Source organism: Oryctolagus cuniculus, chromosome X, assembly GCF_964237555.1.
Source record: "Oryctolagus cuniculus chromosome X, mOryCun1.1, whole genome shotgun sequence".
NCBI lineage: Eukaryota > Metazoa > Chordata > Mammalia > Lagomorpha > Leporidae > Oryctolagus > Oryctolagus cuniculus.
This window is the reverse complement of record NC_091453.1, coordinates 79,164,586-79,185,382: the sequence shown is the minus strand read 5'-3', so window position 1 is coordinate 79,185,382 and position 20,797 is coordinate 79,164,586. Positions and strand designations below refer to the sequence as shown.

The window sequence follows — 20,797 nt, the reverse complement described above, 5'->3', positions numbered from 1 at the left end:
GGAACCCCGGGTTCTAGTCCCGGTTGGGGCGCCAGGTTCTGTCTTGGTTGCTCCTCTTCCGGTCCAGCTCTCTGCTGTGGCCCGGGAAGGCAGTGGAGGATAGCCCAAGTACTTGGGCCCTGCACCCATGTGGGAGACCAGGAGGAAGACCTGGTTCCTGAGTTCAGACAGGCGCAGCATGCCGGCCGTAGCAGCCATTTGGGGGGTGAACCCAATGGAAGGAAGACCTTTCTCTCTCTCTCTCTCTCTCTCTCTCTCTCTCTCACTGTCTAACTCTGCCTGTCAAAAAAATGGGACTATATTCTTTTGTTTTTGAGAGGTAGAGAAAAACAGAGAGAGAGTGGGAGAGCTGGAGATAGGAAACAGGAGAAAGAGTGAATGAGCTCTTATCTTCTGGTTCACTCCCCAGATGGTCACATGTTCTGGGGCTGGGCTCAGTAGAAACTAGGAGCTAGGAATTCAATCCAAGTCTTCCAGGTGGGTGGCAGAGAACCAAATACTTGAACCATTACTATTGCCTCCCAGGATCTGCATTTCTGGGAAGCTGGAGTCTCAGCTGGGTATTAAATCTGTGTACTCTGATACAAGACCCAAGTGCCTTAACCACTAGGGGAAATGACTGCTGTAAAACTATATGCTTTTTGTATCTATATCTAAGGCAGAAATGACTTTCTTCTTCAAACATGAACAGAAGTCTTAAATTCATTCCAATTGGATCACCTATGGCAAAAGAAGTATAGTTACTCTAATGAGGTTAGTCCAATCAGAGATGCTAGAGGATTAACAATCAGTGAGAGGAAATTAATATTTGGGATATATACTAAGAATTACCCTTTTGGCTATCTAGCATGAATACATACTCTCCTTCCTGTTTTTGATCTAAAAGGTACATGAAACACACTCACATGCCCCCTCCTAAGGAAACTATCCACTATGTAATCCAGTGGCTGAAACCAGAACCAAGTCTAGGATCCTTGGGTTAAGTACTGTTCTTGTTTACAAGTCCAGAGTAACTGTCTCATTGCAATAATTTATCCTATAAAAGACAATTTTTCTACTCCCACTGCATATAGTACACAATGGTGGGGAAAGATTGGGATAACTAATAAAAATTCCCATTCAGAAACGACCATATGGGAAACAACATATTCGTTCATAGCATATAATTCATACCATAGCTTTGGAATATGGAGGGCTCAACGTCTGACAAATGGAGTGAATCCATTCATTATAGAGTATTGTATTTGTAATTCAGGAAGCATTTCCATTTCTATTGTCCTTCATGTCCTTTGTTTTAATCTGTGAGAGAATCTCTTTTGTCTTTTGCTCTCCACAGGACCATCTACAATGGCCATTAGAAAGAATTCATGTTTGGGGGAATAGGAATAGAGGGCTATTTCACATCCTGTTCCTTAACATCTGGTTTTGAGGAATAGAGGAAAAAGAGGTTACCTTTTGCCCCCAGGGAAAAAAAAGAAGAGGTAACTCCAGGAGTTCATAGATTGGCAGTCAAAGATTTTCTAGTTTTTAACCTGAGATTTATTTCTGTCTCTTAGAAACAGAGTTCTTTTCTGCTCACTACCCACACCCCCTGTCAATCTACAACCTTAGACAATGATTTTTATACCTATATTGTCCTTTCCTTCACAGTCATTTGGATATCCTTATTTTTTTAAGATTTATTTTATATTATCTGAGAGGTAGAATTTCAGATAGAGAGGGAGGGACAGATCTTCCATCAGCTGATTTACTCCCATATGGCAGCATTGGCCAGGACTAGGCCAGGCCAATCCAGGAGCCAGGAACTCCATCCTGGTCTCCCACATACTTGAACCATGTTCTGTTGTTTCTCCGGTGCATTATCAGGGAGTTGGGTTGGAAGTGGAGCAGCCAAAACTCAAACGGGCACTCATATGTCATGCCAGCATTTCAGATGGTGGCTTAACCCACTGTACCACAACCCCAACCCCTTAGGAAAGCTCTTCCTAGAATGTTATAGGAGCTTTATTATTAAGTATATAGATTAGACCTCAATAACTGTAAGATATTTAGGAAAAACTTGTATATTTGGAAATTAAATAATCATCTTTTTTTCCTTTTGAAGATTTATTTATTTGATTGAATGGTAGAGTTATGGAGAAAGAGAAGGAGAGACAGAGAGATCTTCCATCCATTGGTTCACTCTCAAAATGGCCACAGAGCCAGGGCTGTACCAGGCCGAAGCTGAGAGCCAGGAGCTTCTTCCAGATCTCCTACATAGTTGCAGGGGCCCGGGGACTTGGGTCACCTTCCACTGCTTTCCCAGGCATATTACCAGGGAGCTGGATCGAAAATGGAGCAGCTGGGACATGAACAGCACCCATATGGGATTAACCCCCTGTACCAGATTGCTGGCCCCTGAATAATATCTTGAAGTTGAAGAAATCACAAAAGAAAATAGAAACAATGTAACAACTAAATAATTGTTAAAATGCCTTTCTTTTATTTCACTTGAACAGTTCTAGGGACCTAAGAGCATGGCATAAGCATCTGCTGATTTTCTAGTAAGAACTCATGTTGATCAACGCATGGTGGAAAAGCAAAAGGAAAGCAGGCAAATATGGAAGAGTATGTGTGTGAGAAAGACCAAAGACATGTGTGAGAGTCCTCATACCAGCTCACTCTCATGGTGGCTAATCTGCTTCAGTGGGATCTAACTCACTTCCAAGAGATGTAATCTGGTTTCTCCATAAAGATACTAATCCATTCATGAGAGTGGAACCCCTTTGATCTAAGCACTGCCAAGTAGACTCTTAAACGTTCTACCAACTCTCAATATCTCCACCCTACGGGCCATATTTCCAGCACATAAAAATTTGGAGGGGCAAACAACATCCAAATCCATTAGAATTCAAAATTCCATAAGAATGTTCAGTATGAAAAGCTGTGGAGAATAACTAACGCAGTTCTCACAGAGGAATGTGTAGGTTTTAATACTTATATTAGAAAAGATAATTGACCTCAAAGCAACAACCCAAAGCAAACTCAGAATATCACAGCTGCATACCTAATCAGGCCCTTCACATATTTGTACAAAGAAAGTTTTATCAAGACACAGTTAATAGGGGCCAGTGCTGTGGCATAGTAGGTTAAGCCTCTGCCTGCAGTGCCGGCACCCCGTATGGGCACCGGTTTGAGTCCTGGCTGCTCCACTTCCAATCCAGCTCCCTGCTGATATCCTGGGAAAGCATTGGAAGATGGCCCTAGTGCTTGGGCCCCTGCACCCACATTGGAGACCCAGATGAAACTCCTGGCTCCTGGCTTTGGATTGGCCCTACTCTGACCATTGCAGCCATATGGGGAGTAAACCAGAAGATGGAAGACCTCTCTCTCTCTGTCTCTCCTTCTCTCTGTCTATAACTCTGCCTCTCAAAATAAATAAGTAAACCTTTAACAAAAGAAACAGTTATGCCAATATATTGTCCATGGCTACTTTTGTACTACAATGGCAGAGTTGAATATTTCCAATACAGACCATATGGCTTTCACAGCCTAAAATATCTATCATATATCCCTTTTTAAAAATATTTATTTGAAAGTAGGAGTTACTGAGAGAAAGAGAGAGAGAGAGAGAGAAATCTTCCATCCACTGATTCACTCTCTAGATGGACCCAACAGCCAGCATTGGGCCAGGCAAAAACCAAGAGCCAGGAGCTTATTCTAGCTCTCCCTACATGGATAACAGGTGCCCAAGCACTTAGGCCATTTGGCTTTACCTGCTACGCCGCAATGCAAACCCCATCATATATCCTTTTATAGAAAGATCTCTGACCTAAAGTTCCACTTCAGTGAATTAGATAAAGAGGACTAAAACAAATCTAAAATAAGTAGAAGGAACTGAAAATATGGGCATATCACAACAAAATAGAAACCAGAGAAAGAAAAAAGAAAATTACCTAAGCAAAAGACTTGCTTAATATTTGAATAATAAAGTAAGAAAAATTAATCTTAACACGGAACCAGAATCTACTAGTCAGCTGCACTTCTTAAGTACCATGTGAATAGATACCCAGAGAAGAATCACTGAGCCTGTCCTTAAAGCCTCCAGCAAACAAAAAGGAAGTACAATATTCGATAGCCTTGTTCAGGTATTGCAGAGAAGATCATGGAGATCTGGCTGCTCCACTTCCTATCCACCTGTGGTGTAGTGGGTAAAGTCACCGCCTGCAGTGCCAGCATCCCATATGGGTGCCGGTTCGAGTCCCGGCTGCTCCACTTCCAATCCAGCTCTCTGCTATGGCTTGGGAAAGCAGTAGAAGATGGCCCAAGTCCTCGGGCCCCTGCACCCACGTGGGAGACCCAGAAGAAGCTCCTGGCTCCTGGCTTCAGATCAGTGCAGCTCTGGCCCTTGCGGCCATCTGGGGTGTGAACCAGCAGATGGAAATTCTTTCTCTCTGTTTTTCCATCTCTCTGTGTGTAACTCTACCTCTCAACTAAATAAATAAATAAAATCTTTTAAAAAAGTAAATTCAAGGAACCAAGAACATCAACAGAGATCTTGAACAAGAAAATATAATTAAACTTAGACATAATCGTCCGAGGACCACCTTTATGCATAAAATCATTTAATTACCTCTGTTATTGATTTGGTGGCTCAAATAGTTCTGCATTCACAGTTTATGAAATGATCACTGCAAATTGTAACTTTAAGTTACACTTTTCCTTCTCCTTTGTCCCAAGAAGTATAATACACCAAGTCCACAGCACTTTAGTTATTGTGAAATATTTTTGTTGATTTTTTTTGCCTGTGTTATCATAACAAAAATATTAAGTGTCAGCCTCTTACTGACACTTAAGGAAGAATCCATGACAGATTGGATATAACAGCAGAGGAGGTAAGATGTTGAATGTGGGATAGAGACAAGCCGGAAGGCATAAGAACACTATTGAAAACATTCAAGATGAATAATGCCTGCTTCAAAATGTTTTTGAAGTCTAATTCTTGATATTAAGGGATGGGAGATTTTTGACGCAAAACAATGAAACTACCTGAAAATCCTCTTTACTTAGTACAACTACTCAGAAAGCAAACTTGATCAAAAAGCTAGACTTGCTTACATTTTATTTCCCTCCATATCACCCGAATCTTTTCCAATTCCAGGTAAACTGGGTAAATATTTGTAGGAAACAAATATTAAAAGCAAGCCTAGGATTTTTTTTTTTTATTTAGAACTGTGGCTCTGTGAAACAGTTAGCTTTGTATGGTCACATTTTTATCTTCTCACATTCACATAATAACTTGTAGGTCAGTATCATGTTTTGGAAAACAAAACTGTTACTCTACTACCTCTATCTGACAGAGATGAACACATGCTGTGAAATGAAGCACAAAGAACTAAATATTTAATTGTATTTCATTTGTGTTAACCTTTCCATCTCTTTGATTCAGAGTGGACTGAAATTTCAATGTCCTAAAGTCCCCAACACAATCTTATTTCATTTAATCTTAGTGAAATGTCCTTGTCTTGAATAAAGTAGATTATAGCAATATAAGCATTTTGGTGAATATGCCTCTAAATTTCAAAAATAGAGATGCAATCTATAAGAGTGATTGAATATTTTTCTGTAACAGTACCCAGAAGATACTAATTAGTTTATCATTATTATTAAAATTTATTTTTTTTTACAGAGGATCAGTTTAGTATGCATTAAGTAAAGATTTCAACAGTTTGCACCCCCATAGAAACACAAAGTGAAATATATTATTTGAGTACTCATTATAGCATTAAATCTCAATGCACAGCACATTAAGGACAGAGATCCTACATGAGGAGTAAGTGCACAGTGACTCCTGTTGTTGACTTTACCAATTGACACTCCTGTCTATGGCATCAGTAATCTCCCTATGCTCCAGTCATGAGTTTCCAAGGCTATGGAAGCCCCTTGAGTTCTCCGACTCTTATCTTGTTTAGACAAGGTCATAGTCAAAGTGGAGGTTCTCTCCTCCCTTCAGAGAAAGGTACCTCCTTCTTTGAAGACCTGTTCTTTCCACTGAGATCTCACTCACAGAGATCTTTTGCCAGAGTGTCTTGGCTTTCCATGCCTGAAATACTCTCATGGGCTTTTCAGCCAGATCTGAATGCCTTTAGGGCTGATTCTGAGGCCAGAGTGCTATTTAGGGCATCTGCCATTCTATGAGTCTGCTGAGTATCTCACTTCCCATGTTGGATCACTCTCCCCTTTATTTATTCTATCGGTTAGTGTTAGCAGGTACTAGATTTGCTTATGTGCTCCCTTTGACTCTTAGTCCTTTCATTATGATCAATTGCGAACTGAAATTGATCACTTGGACTAGTGAGATGGCATTGGTACATGCCACCTTGATGGGATTAAATTGGAGTCCCCTGGTATGTTTCTAACTCTACCATTTGGGGCAAGTCAGCTTGAGCATGTCCCAAATTATATATCTCTTCCCTCTCTTATTCCTACTCTTATGTTTAACAGGGATCACATTTCAGTTAAATTTCAACACTTAAGAATAACTGTGTATTAATTACAGAATTGAATCAGTCATATTAAGTAGAACAGACAAAAAAAACTACTAAGAGGGATAATGTATTAAGTTGTTCATTAACAGTCAGGGCTATGCTGATCAAGTCACCGTTTCCCATAGTGTCCCTTTCACTTCAACAAGTTTCCATTTTGGTGTTCAGTCAGTTGTCACCGATCAGGGAGAACATATTTTTTAAAATAAGCATTAGATGGTAAATTCTATCATTATTTTGGGAAAGAATTATTGAGAGTATTAAAATCATGGTAGAGTGTTTTTCACTAACTGCAATATTTTACTCACTAGAAAAAATGTTTTCCATCTTTATGTCTAATCCCAATTTATTTATTCTAATATAAAGACATTCTAATATCTTTATTAAATTTATTATAGAAATATGTGTATAATATAAAATTATTTAAGGTTTTATCTCCTTAGAGGACTACAATTTATACTGCAAAAAACAAGTTTCATGATCATTTTAAAAATTAATAGAACATGATTTGAATTTATCTCTAGCTTTTAGGTTCCTTGTAATCTTATTTAATTAATATTTAATTAATTCTCTTTTCCTATGTGTTTAGTTGCTTCTAATGTTGGCTCATGCAGAAATAAATTTTCTGGGTAAAAAGCTATCTGTATTTTACAATGTGATAAATGTTGTCAAATTGCCCTCCAAAGATGCTGTACCAACTTCTATTTATTTATTTATTTTTTTTGGCCAGGCAGAGTTAGTGGAGAGAGAGACAGAGAGAGAGTTATAGACAGTGAGAGAGAGACAGAGAGAAAGGTCTTCCTTCCGTTGGTTCACTCCCCTAATGGCACCCACGGCCGGCACTGTGCCCATCCAAAGCCAGGAGCCAGGTGCTTCCTCCCTGTCTCCCATGCGGGTGCAGGGTCCAAGCACTTGGGCCATCCTCCACTGCCCTCCTGGGCCACAGCAGAGAGCTGGACTGGAAAAGGAGCAACCGGGACTAGTACCCAGCGCCCCAACCAGGACTAGAACACGGGGTGCCAGTGCCACAGGCGGAGGATTAGCCAAGTGAGCCATGGCGCCGGCCCCAACTTCTATTACATCCAAAATATACAGGGCCACTTTTTCTAACATTCTTTTCAACAGTGAGTTCTATCAGAATTTACTTACTCTATAGACAAAGCATCATTTCTCATTGTTATTGTCATTTATCTTTTCTTAATTCTTTATTAGACTAAGTAATTTTTGTTTATTATATCTATGCATTTTTTCTTTGAATTGCCTGCGTATTCCTATTGTTGATTTTGTTCCTTGTCTAGAGTGTTGATTTTTTTCTCCTTGATTTTAGAGTTCAGTGTTATATTAGACATTATTTCTTCATGTTCTTTTTGAAATGGGGCATAATATTTATGCACAATGATTTGTAAATGGATGAAGCCATTAAATTTTTTTGTAGATTTGAGTAAACAAGTTGTCAGAATTGTTCAAAAACATTTGTCTAGCAAGAGTAATTTCATAAGAGGGCAATGAACTTTAATATTCATTGACTGTCTACTTTGAATTAAGAATTTTGCTATATGCTGTCATATACATTTTCTGTGTAAATCCTTTCAGAAACTTGATGAGGTGGTTATTTTTAATCTCTAATTTTATACATGAGGAAACAGCAAACAATTTAGGTAAATCGCTCATGTACAAACAGCAAGTATGTAGAACTGGGAATTTAATCTAGGTCTTTCTTACTCTAGCACTCATATGTTGAAGATGGAACTATGATTATACACCCAACTATGTTTTGCTCATAAAAAGCAATCAATGAATATTGGTTGAACAGCTAAATGAATATTAGAAATACTGTCAAGTAGATCAGCTTAACTGAAAAGTGCCCAAGCATTTGGCAATGAGTCTACTGCAGAAAATTTGAACTATTGCTGAGATAAAATGGAGCCATGCCACTATCAAACATCTCCAGCCATTCCACTGAATATTTTTAGAAGAGAACCAAGAGAATTAACACATCCTAAGGAAAAATTTCGCCACCAAACTTTAATTTTTTTCTGGCTTTATTGAGTTATAATTGGTAAGTTATACATATTTGCAGTGAACAATGTGTGAAATTTTGATATCTGTATATGCATTATGAAATGATTACCACAATCAAACTCGTAATATGTCCATAATCCCATATATTTACCATATTTCGTGCTAAGAATGTTTAAAATTTACTCTCTTAGCAAATTTTAAGTATATAATACAGTATTATTAACTATAATTACCATGCTGTATATTAGCTCTACAGTACTTATTCATCATATATAACTAGCTCTATGCCCTTTGACCAACATCTCCCTATTTCTCCTACCATGCAGCCTCTGCAACCACCATTCTATTGTGTGTTTTTATGAATATGACTTTCTAAGCATCCAACTATAAGTCACATCATGAAGTATTTGTCTTTCTGTGCCTGACTTATTATTACAATTAGCATAATGTCTTCTGGGTTCATCTATGTTGTCAAAACCTAGAGGATTTCCTTCATTTTGAAGGCTGAAGAATGTTCTACTGTGTGTGCGTATGTGTGTGTGTGTGTGTGTGTTTATACAGACTATGTATATATATCATATTTTCTTTATCCATTTATCCAATTGACACTTAGATTTCATGCTTTGCCTGCTGTGAATAATGCTGTAATAAACATGGGAGTTCAGATATCTCTTCTAGTTACTTATTTCATATTTTTTCAGAATTATACCCAGACATGGGATGCCTGTACCATATAGTAATTCTATTTTTAATTTTTTGAGATACTTCCATATTTTCTACAGGAGCTCTACCAATTTTGTTCCCATCAACAGTACACAAGCATCCTCTTGCTCCACATGCTCAATAACATTTATCTTTTGTCTTTTTAATAATAGCCACCATAACCACTGTGAGGTAAATCCCATAATGGTTTTGATTTATATTTACTGATTATTGGTGACATTGAACTTTTTTTCATATACCTGTTGACCATTTGCACATCTTCCTTTCAGAAATGTCTATGCAGGTCTGTTGCTCAGTTTTGAATTGCATTATTCATTTTCTTGCTATTGAGTTGCTTGAATTTCTTATATATGTTGGATATTTAACCCATATCGAATATGTATCTTGCAAATATTTTCTCCCAGTCCATAACTTGTCTCTTCATTCTCTTGTTTGTTGAAACAGCAGTTATTTTTGAAGAGATTTTCCATTCCCTATTGGGTACCCTGGCACTTTTGTCCAATATCAATCAACGATAAATGTTGAGATTTATTTCTAGCCTTTCTCTTTTGTTCAATTTGTCTATATGTCTATTTTTAATGCCAATATCATGCTATTTTGAATACTATAGTTTTGTAGTATTTGAAATCAGGAAGTGTGATGTCACTAACTTTGAGGGTTTTTTTTTTTTTCCAGGTTGATTTGACCATTTTGGGTTATTTGTGGTTTCATGGGAATTTTAGGATCGATTTTTCTATTTCTGTGAATAGAATTTTGAGAAGCATTGTATTGAATCTGTAGAAAGCTCTGGATTGTATGAACTTTTAAAATTTTACTTGGGCCCGGCACCGCAGCTAAATAGGCTAATCCTCCGCCTGCGGTGCCGGCACACTGGGTTCTAGTCCCGGTTGGGGCGTCGGATTCTGTCCCAGTTGCCCCTCTTCCAGTCCAGCTCTCTGCTGTGGCCCAGGAGTGCAGTGGAGGATGGCCCAAGTGCTTGGGCCCTGCACCCGCAGGGGGAGACCAGGAGGAAGCACCTGGCTCCTGGCTTCCGATCAGCGTGGTGTGCCGGCCGTGGCGGCCATTGGAGGGTGAACCAACAGCAAAGGAAGACCTTTCTCTCTGTCTCTCTCTCTCACTGTCTAACTCTGCCTGTCAAAAAAAATTATTTGGAAATCAGCGTTACATAAAGAGGGAGAGACAGAGAGAGAGATCTTCCATTCACTGGTTCACTCCCTAGGTGGCCACAAAAGTGAGTGCTGGGCCTGGATGAAGCCAGGAACCAGGATCTTCTTCCAGGTTATCCATGTGTGTGGCAAGGAAGGGCCAAGCACTTGGGCCATCTTCTGTTGCTTCTCTCAGGCCATTAGCAGGGAGCTGGATCAGATGTGGGGTAGCCAGGACATGAACAGGTTGTGGCTTTTCCTGCTGTACCACAATGATGGCTCCTGTGTGAATATTTTAACAATATTAATTCTTCCAATTCATGAACACAGAAATCTTTCCATTTATTTGTATCTTCCTTAATTATCTTTCATCAATATTTTATCATTTAAAATGTGTAAATCTTTCAATGCCTTAATTAAATTTATTCTTTTTTTTTTTTTTCAGAGCAGACCTATTGTCATGCTTAATCCCAGTGAGAGTCAAGTTGGGAATTGATAATTTCTTTTTTTTCTTTTTTACAGAGGATCAGTTTAGTATGCATTAAGTAAGGATTTCAACAGTTTGCACCCCCATAGAAACACAAAGTGAAATATATTGTTTGAGTACTCGTTATAGCATTAAATCTCAATGTACAGCACATTAAGGATAGAGATCCTACATGAGGAGTAATTGCACAGTGACTCCTGTTGTTGACTTTACCAATTGACACTCCTGTCTATGGCATCAGTAATCTCCCTATGCTCCAGTCATGAGTTTCCAAGGCTATGGAAGCCCTCTGAGTTCTCCGACTCTTATCTTGTTTAGACAAGGTCATAGTCAAAGTGGAGGTTCTCTCCTCCCTTCAGAGAAAGGTACCTCCTTCTTTGATGACCTGTTCTTTCCACTGGGATCTCACTCGCAGAGATCTTTTGCCAGAGTGTCTTGGCTTTCCATGCCTGAAATACTCTCATGAGCTTTTCAGCCAGCTCCGAATGCCTTTAGGGCTGATTCTGAGGCCAGAGTGCTGTTTAGGACATCTGCCATTCTATGAGTCTGCTGAGTATCTCACTTCCCATGTTGGATCACTCTCCCCTTTATTTATTCTATCGGTTGGTGTTAGCAGGTACTAGACTTGTTTATGTGCTCCCTTTGACTCTTAGTCCTTTCATTATGATCAATTGTGAACTAAAATTGATCACTTGGACTAGTGAGATGGCATTGGTACATGCCACCTTGATGGGATTGAATTGGAATCCCCTGGTATGCTTCCAAGTCCACCACTTGGGGCAAGTCAGCCTGAGCATGTCCCAAATTATACATCTCTTCCCTCTCCCATTCCCACTCCCATGTTCAACAGGGATCACATTTCAGTTAATTTTCAACACTTAAGAATAACTGTGCATCAATTACAGAACTAAACCAGTCATATTAAGTAGAACAGATAAAAAAACTACTAAGAGGGATAATGTATTAAGTTGTTCATTAACAGTCAGGGCTATGCTGATCAAGCCACCGTTTCCCATAGTGTCCACCTCACTCCAACAGGTTTCCCTCTTGGTGTTCAGTCAGTCGTCACCGATCAGGGAGAACATATGGTATTTGTCCCTTTGGGACTGGCTTATTTCACTCAGCATGATGTGTTCCAGATTCCTCCATTTTGTTGCAAATGACTGGATTTCGTTGTTTCTTACTGCGGTATAGTATTCTAAAGAGTACATATCCCATAATTTCTTTATCCAGTCTATCATTGATGGGAATTTAGGTTGGTTCCAGGTCTTAGCTATTGTGAATTGAGCTGCAATAAACATTAGGGTGCAGACCTCTTTTTTAAATTTATTCTTAAATAGTTTAGTTTTCTGATGGTAATGTAAATGTGGTTGTTTTCCTCAATTCCACTTTGGAGATTTTATTGTTAATGTACAGAAACACAAAATAGTTTGCATGTTGATTTTGCATTCTGCAACTTTACTTAGTTCTAAAATTTTTTGAATGCTTTGGATTTTCTATATGTAATATCACACCACACGCAAACAGAGACAATTTTATTTCTTCTTTTGCAATTTGAATGCTCTCTGTTTCTTTATTGTGTTGTAATTTCTTGTTAGGACATTTATTTAATCGTTTTGTAGAAGTCACAAGTTAAGCCATCAATACTGGGTTATTCTTTGTTTTGAGGTTTGTAATTACTGCTTCAATCTCTTTTTTTAAGATTTATTTATTTATTTGAAAGGCAGAGTTACAAAGAGGCAGAGGCAGAGAGAGAGAGAGAGGTCTTCCATCTGCTGATTCACTACCCAGATGTCCACAATAGATGGAGCTGCACCACTCCAAAGCCAGGAGCCAGGAGCTTCTGAATCTCCCACATGGGTGCAGGGGCCCAAGGACTTGGCCATCTTCCACTGCTTTCCCAGGCCATGGCAGAGAGCTGGATCGAAAGTGGAGCAGTCAGGACTCGAACTGGTGCCTATATGGGATGCTGGCACTGCAGGTGGGAACGTTACCCACCACGTCACAACGCCGGCCCCATCAGAGAGTTTTTTTTTTTTTTTTTTTTTAAGGAAGGATAACTTCAGACTGAAAGGATGCTATACGAGATTCTTTTAAGATGTTGGTGAGCAGACTAAGTCCATGAGGAGATTTGCTGCTGGAGTTCTCAGGCAAGCCAGCTTGTATGTGGGTCATCGAGTGGACAGAGCAGGTATCTGAGGACACAGAAGCAAGGGTGGCATGTAAAGCTACAGACATAGACCTGGATCATGAGTTTTCTGGAACTGGCTTAGTTCCAGAATCCACTAGGCAAAACCTTCCAACTGTGTCTTTAGGGAGGAACCTGGAACCTTGGTTTCCACAAGGATCATCCTAGTGTCTGGGGCTCCAAGAGCTTGCCTGAAGCTTGGCCCTACAGGAGCTATATAGCAGTGGGATCAACCTATAGGCTGGGTCAATCAATGCCAAACCAGTGGCTGCGGTAGCCCACCTGAATACTAGATCTATGAGGTAAAATCTGGTCCTGGGGAAGACCTGGAGCCCAGGACCACAGAAGTGAGCCTGGAGCCTGAGTCAACAAGGGCTGCCCTAGTCAGGGAACTCATGGATCCTGGGTCTTCTGGGGAAGTCTTGTTCCTAGGGCTTCAAGGCCTAGCCTAATGCTGGGACATACCTGGAACCTGGGGCTTCAGGGGAACCTGTTGCCAGAGTTCCCTGGAATGAGCCTGGTGCTGGCATCTACAATGATGCTGAATGCTACTTTCACTCTCCTTCTTTCAAGTAGGGGATATCACTCTCTCCATACTGTGCTGCCCAGGCTTGGGGAATTGTGATATGGGCATATTAAACTGTCTTCACTGCCCTGTTCAATTCATCTTTTTTTGTCTATGTTCCACAAATATAGTAATCTTTCATCTGGATTCATTAGCTCTTATGAAGGCATTTTCATGCTTGGGTAGTTGTTCTGCCATATTGCTGATTTCACTCCTGAAGTTGTCCATTTAAAAGAACCAACTAAACAATTTGTTTACAACATTTGAGAGATCATATGTTCATATTACAAATAGTAGGTCTACTTATGCTATCCTCTGAATAGGTACTTGAGCATTGATGAATAAGGCTGTATTTATATTGATGCCACTAACAGGTATATCTGTACTTTCATCATAGAGAGACATAATCATGCTATTTAATCCACATAAGAAAAAAGAGGACAATATTTTATATTAAATTATTACCAAGATCATGGGCCATTTTATTCCTATTCTAATGAAACAAGCTAATAATCACTTTTCAACTCTTGCTATACTTTAATCAAGACTCATACAACTTTTTTTTTGAAGATTATTTATTTATTTATTTATTTGTGAGGTAGAGTTACAGACAGTGAGAGGGAGAGACAGAGAGAGAGGTCTTCCTTCCGTTGATTCACTCCCCAAATGGCTGCAATGGCCAGAGCTGCACCGATCTGCATGGATGCAGGGGCCCAAGGACTTGGGCCATCCTCCACTGCTTTCCCAGGTGTGGGGAATCCCACAGGAATCTCAAAAAGAGTCACGGATCACCACTTACCTGAAAAGGAGATGAACTGTGGAAACACAGTAAAACATTGAGTTAAGAAGTTACCACTAGCCACAAAATAAAAGTAAAGTGGAGCTATAAGTCAGGAGCTGAGGCAATGCCTAACGGCTGTTAGGGAGACACTCCTAATCATACCAAGCAGACATCTCCGGTCAGTCCGATAACGGTGCACTACGGGTAATACCATCCTACCCATGCTGCCTGGGCCATTCAAACGTAAGTAAGGCGGGAGCAGTATTGACTGGACCGTTCAAACATAAGTAAAAACCAATAAAATTGCACATGTTGTATGATGGCAAATTGGAGGATTGCCAAAAAATGAGAATGAAAGGGGAGCCCTGGCGCTGCTCTCCATCCTTTCGGGGATCATGGCCTGGTGCGTGTAAACCACCGGGAGTGGAAGAAAGAAGAGCGGAGCTGAGCCGAGCTGTCACTGAAGAGATCCTGACCCGTTCCTGACCTGTTCCAGCCACAGCTCTCGAAGCTGCACTGTCGCTCCCCCTCTTCGTGGAGGAACGACACAAGACCCTGCGCTGTTCTTTCGTCTGCTCGGCCCTCCCCGGGTTTGCTGCTGGTTCTTCCCGGGTTGGCTACTATCCCTTCCACCTCCGTGGAAGGGCAGTTCCCCCTGGCCACATTCCCCACTTCCGCAGGGGAGCGGCACACCGCCGGCCGGCTCTTCTCGGGGGCTGCACAGATGTTCCTCAGGTGTTCCCGGTGCATGCCGTCTCTCTCCTCCTTTATAGTCCTCCTCCGCCAATCCCAACTCGGCTGCCCACACGCCGAGTACGCTGCTCTCCAATCAGGAGCAAGTCCTACAGTTAATTGGTTGAACTGGAGGCAGCTGTGCGGAAGCTGTTTACTTCTCTCCCAGCGCCATATTGTGGGAGAGCAGATGCACAGAATAAGTCCTAATTCGAGTAACTTAGTCTAGTCCGGATTGCTCCCCACACTGCACCTGTTCCTGAGCGGCTTTAGCCGCATGAGCTGTCTCGTTCCGGTCTCATTCCTGTCTAATAAAAGTTGCTGTGACACTTTCGGCCTTGCAGCCGAGTAAGGGGCCTGGTGTGTGTAAACCTCTGCATCTCCACACATCCGGAGCTGAAGAGGCAGCCTGCTACTCTGTGTGGAGTAGGTAGCAGCACAAGCCGACCTTGCAGAGCTGTCCCTGAGCTGTAACCCCACTGTCTGTGTAAGTGTGCGTGTGTGCGTGTGTGTGTGTGTGGCCCAGTGCGAGCGAACCTCTGGATCTCCTCGCATTTGGAGTTGAAGAGCCAGCCCGCTAGCTTTTGCTACACGGCACAAGGCAACGACGGGATCAAGAGGCCATCTGGAGCTGCTGCGCTGCTGCCCGGCCGCTGTCTGACCAGTGGAGCTGCCATCTCACCGCCTCGCCTGGAGTCCTTATCAGCCTGCTGCCAGAGTTGACCTCAGAGCCGGACCAGGCCTCTCAGCAGGGGGCCTCTCCAACTTCTCGCCTGCCGTCCGCCTGGAACCTTGAGCCTACTGCCCAGGGAGATAACCTTCCCACGACTTCCTGCCTGTAAGTGACTGGTCCGAGTTCCATCCTTGCTGGGACACTGAACTCTGGACACTGGACACTCCCCGCAGGAGAGTGACAGTGATGCAAGCCTAGATACGTAGCAAACCAATGTTATGTATTGAATCTTTTGCTGTGCGTGTATTGTTCATTGTGATAGTACTTAAGATTATTTTAATAGTGTTTGTTGTGACTTGTGGTATAATAATATTGATTGCCTGGCAGATAAGTGATATTGTTAAGATTGGGTAGATGTATTAAGTTATGTTAAAATAAGTAGTTAAGTGGTTAGGTTAAGTAGTTAAGTAGTTAAATATTTAAGTCACATTAAATAGTAGTGTTAAGTTTAGTGATAAACAGATTAAATAGTATAGACTGATAAGTATGTTGATACTGATAAGTGTATTGACTCCAATGAGCATACTGATGAGTAGTGTGATATAAAACCCCTGGTGTGTCCCCGGTGTGTGAATAATAAAATTGGAAAAGGCAGTCTTGTGTCCATGTGTTCCTTTCTTCCCCGTGACTGACAAGTCGTACGTCGCACTTGCTACTCTTGAGCTACGTGACAGTAGGCGCTCGTGACACCAGGCGACAGCAGAGAGCTGGATTGGAAGAAGAGCAGCCGGGACTAGAACCGGTGCGCATATGGGATGCCGGCGCTGCAGGCAGAGGATTAACCTACTGCACCACGGTGCCAGCCCCAGAGACTCATACAACTTACATAAAGTCTATCTATGTCATAGCTCTCTTGTTCTTGTTACAAATGAAATGCCACTAAAGAGTGTAGTATGGGTATAAAGACCAAGTACTACTTATTCCTATCTTCTGCCGTTGTTGTTTGACTTGTAAACTTTATTTATCTTTTTTTTAGCTAGTAATATTTTCTTACATATCAACCCTTTTTTGTAGTTTTGTCATGTAGTTTCTTGTATTCTGGAAAGGAAGGTGTTGAGATCATGAGACCTAAGGTGGTTACACCCCATTGACAAAAGATTATATATGTAGCCACTGATATACCACAGATCTAAGAAGACACAGACTGGAGCCAGCACTGTGGTGTAGTGGTTTAAGCCACCACCTGCGGTTGCTGGCATCCCACACAGGTACCAATTAAAGTCCAGGCTGCTCCACTTCTGATCCAGCTCCCTGCTGCTGTGCCTGTGAAAGCAGTGAAGGATTGCTCAAGTCCTTGGGCCCCTGCACCCTAATGGGAGACCTGGAAGAATCTCCTGGCTCCTGGCTTCAGACTGGTCCATCTCCAGCCATCCCAACCATTTGGGGAGTGAACAGTGGCTGGAAGATCTCTCTCCCCACCCCCACCCCACTGCCTCTCCCTTTCTGTAACTCCACCTTTCAAGTAAAATAAATAAATCTTTTAAAAAATGAAGACACAGACTATCAATGAGAGATACCACAGAGGGAGGGCATTTTTCCAAGGTAATTGCAATCATACCATTATCCAGATAACCCATCTGGATCCATCTTTTCTGAACAGTTAGTGCCCTGTAGAGTTGGCACATTTTATAATGAATGGGAACAATGCCATACAAGCATATGGGCAAAAATGTACATAAGCCAAAGATGTGTAATAACTAATTTCTTTAATAAGGCTGGATTTCCTCCAGAATTTCTAATACTGTTGCCATTTTTCTAGTTTATGTTTCCAAATCAGAAGTCTGGCAGTTGGATAGCCTCAGAACTCAAGTTTAAATTCAGATACGACTAAAGTTAATGAAAGGAGTGTTTGTATATATATGTATGCTCTATGTGGGTACCAATTTAAATCAGAAATGGAAAAGTCTAGGGTCATGAGGAAGGAAGAAATATGTTTGTCATATATGACAAGCAGTTATTTTTTACTGTACAGTCAATACCTTATATATTCTTATGCTTATTTGAAATATCAGTTTAACTGCAACAATTAGGTAAGATTCTCCTTCTACTCAATGCAAGCTGCAAAGGAAAATAGGATTTTATAAAATTGTTCAGCTTAAAATTTTAATTATGTACAATAATAATGTCATAGAATATTGTAGGAGTAGACACCTGCTGCATTAGATTTTCATCACTGTGACAAAACTCCTGATATAAGCTTATTAGGAGCGAAGGAAGTTTATTTTGGCTCATAGTTTTCAAGATTCAAAAGTTCAGGTTTGCGGAGGCCCTATAGTTTCAGATATCTGGTGAGGCAGGACGATGGGAATTACAGAGCACACACAAAGGAATGATCACATGGTGAACCAAGAAGCAGAGAAAGTGGCTGAGTCCAACACTCAGGCATTGTAACCAATACTCTCATGAGGCCTGCCTTCCAAGGGTATGCCTCCAGTGACCTAAGGACCTCCCCCTAGGCTAACTCCTAAAAACCATAATTGGAATAAGCTTCTATCTTCATAGTATACTTAACTTATGACTTTGGGAATTAAACACCTGCATGAATTTGGGAATCATAGCACATGCAAAAATGAGAAACTAGTGATTATGATTTCTTGATTTACAATCCTTTCTAAACTAAGATATCTCTCACACACACAGACACATAAACATACACAATGTGAGTAATGCATAGTGTATGTAAAACTCAACTTTGATGTTAAAATGATTATTTTCTATCTCTACCAAACAGATATTCTGATTTATCTTGATTCATGTGAGACTAATCATATTTTATGTTCCAGGAAACTTCATTGTTCACCCACTTAAACCATTCTAATGCACATTGAGGAATATTGTCAAATAAGATTGTCTTCATTTTACCAAAAATTATGCTTATTTTGAGTTTCTTACTGGGCCTTCAGTAACAAATCCAATGATAATATTTTATCCTTTTGGAAAGAATTTCCTGTGTACTTTGTGTGCCCTTGTAAAGAGTATAAGAGAGACTGAAGGTAGGAAAACAATTTTTATCTTCACACACACTCGAAAACTTAATTTAATTAATTTTTCCTTTCGAGAAGTTCCAATTTGTCTTTTCTGGTCTGTGTGATTTGAAATAAATGGTGTATGCCAAACTGTTTACTCTTCAATTTATTATTTTGTTATGGCTCTAAATTAGGATTAATAATGAAGAAGATCCAAATATCATTTATGTGGCTTGTATAAAGAATCTCAGGCTTTCCAGAACCATTTGACCTACAAGAATAGACTGTGAAATCCTTGACTTATAATCTATTTGCACAAAGGAAGATAGAAAATAATATTTTAGGTACATATGCAAAACCTTTTAGACTGATGATTTTTTTAAAAAACAGTGTGTTAAATCATATATTTTCAAGATCTATTATAGCTTTTCACCATTATACTGAGAATTTAAGTTATGAAAAATAAATTAACTCATCAATCTCAATGGATAAGTAATATTTCTCCCAATGATTTGGCTGGTAAATGGTTATTTAATTGTATATTTTGACTAATAACTTTATTCCATATTTGTCTTCCTATTTTTGTATGAATTCAGAGGTTTTTGTTTTAATTGTTTTTTATATTAAAATCAACATGCTTCTCTTAGAATTCACATTTTATCTAGGAGATTTATTTGGCAAATGAAACATTTGGCAAGGCATAATAACATTATTTCACTTCCGAATCTACAGGAATTTTACATTTGTAAATAAGAGAACTGAAGGACAAGGGTCAAGATCTTTTTTCAAATTTCTATAGATACTCTATTCCAAAGCTCTAAGGCTAAGAAGCATTTTAAGCTTCTGGGTTTTTTGTTTACTTTGTAATTTTCATCTTCAGAAGTCACACCTTTGGTGAGTTATTTTTATCAGGTAAGGCGATCGTACTTGGTATCTAGTAAATTTTGTACTTGAGACTTCAAACAACTTAATGCCATGCCACACATCTTATGTTGTGGTTCAACAAAATGAATGCGGTTCAGGGTATTATTAGGGCTTATGGGGAGCATATTGGAATTGCCCTCTTGAGGTGCACAAGACAGATCAGGAATGTTCAAAACATTTGTTCATCAAATTATAGTCACCTTCAGTACTTTTAGCCCTTCACTTTCTCCTTCCTGCTGTTCATTTTTTCCTTGTCCAGGTTAGTTTCATGAACTTCTACTCCATTATCTTCGCAATATTCTCAATTCCCTTTCTTCTTTATCCTTTTACTGCATTCACCTGACAAGAAGTCAGTACAGCTTGTTCAGAGGTTGTGTGGTTTAGACTACAACGTGGCTGTTTCTCTCTAGGGTCATCCTTCATAGCTCAAGTTTTCTAGAAACTCTTTCTTAAATATTGAAGTATACTTCAAAATTCTCTCTTCTATTTATCCATGACATTTATCTCATTTATTGAACTTAACACAGTGATTTCTAAGGATCTGTTTTGCTAATCATCTGTTTGTTTCTCCCAGATTGTGTATATGTTCTGCTCTCTGTCTACTTCTGCAGTCTATCCATCCATCATTCTCAATGTGCCTGTCTATGTTCTAGTCCTTTAGATCTTTTATTTCCTGGATTTCTAGGCTTCCATCCAAGTCTGAATATTTATTCTTGCTGTACTCAGGGATGGAATGCTCTCATCCCCAGTTTTCCTGGTTTGCTCTTATTTATCCTTCATAATTGGAGATCATTTCCTTAGGGAAGTACTAACTGCCTAATCTGCTAGATTGGCACCGATCACACTGCTTTATTTTATCTTCATAGCATTTATCAGAGCTTAAAGTTATATGTATCTGTGCATTATTTGATTAATGACTATATGCTTCACCAAGAGATTGCTACTGCCTATTATGTAAATTGGTCAATTAAGGAGGAACTGAATATGTGCTGTGCCCACAGAAACAT

The 20,797-nt window shown here is 40.0% G+C and overlaps 1 pseudogene; it reads right to left on the bottom strand.

Annotated features, from left to right (window-relative positions):
* LOC100346491 (ADP/ATP translocase 2 pseudogene) overlaps positions 1–13,076 on the bottom strand; it is a 104,409-nt pseudogene extending 91,333 nt beyond the window's left edge.
* Positions 13,077–20,797: the final 7,721 nt, after the last annotated feature.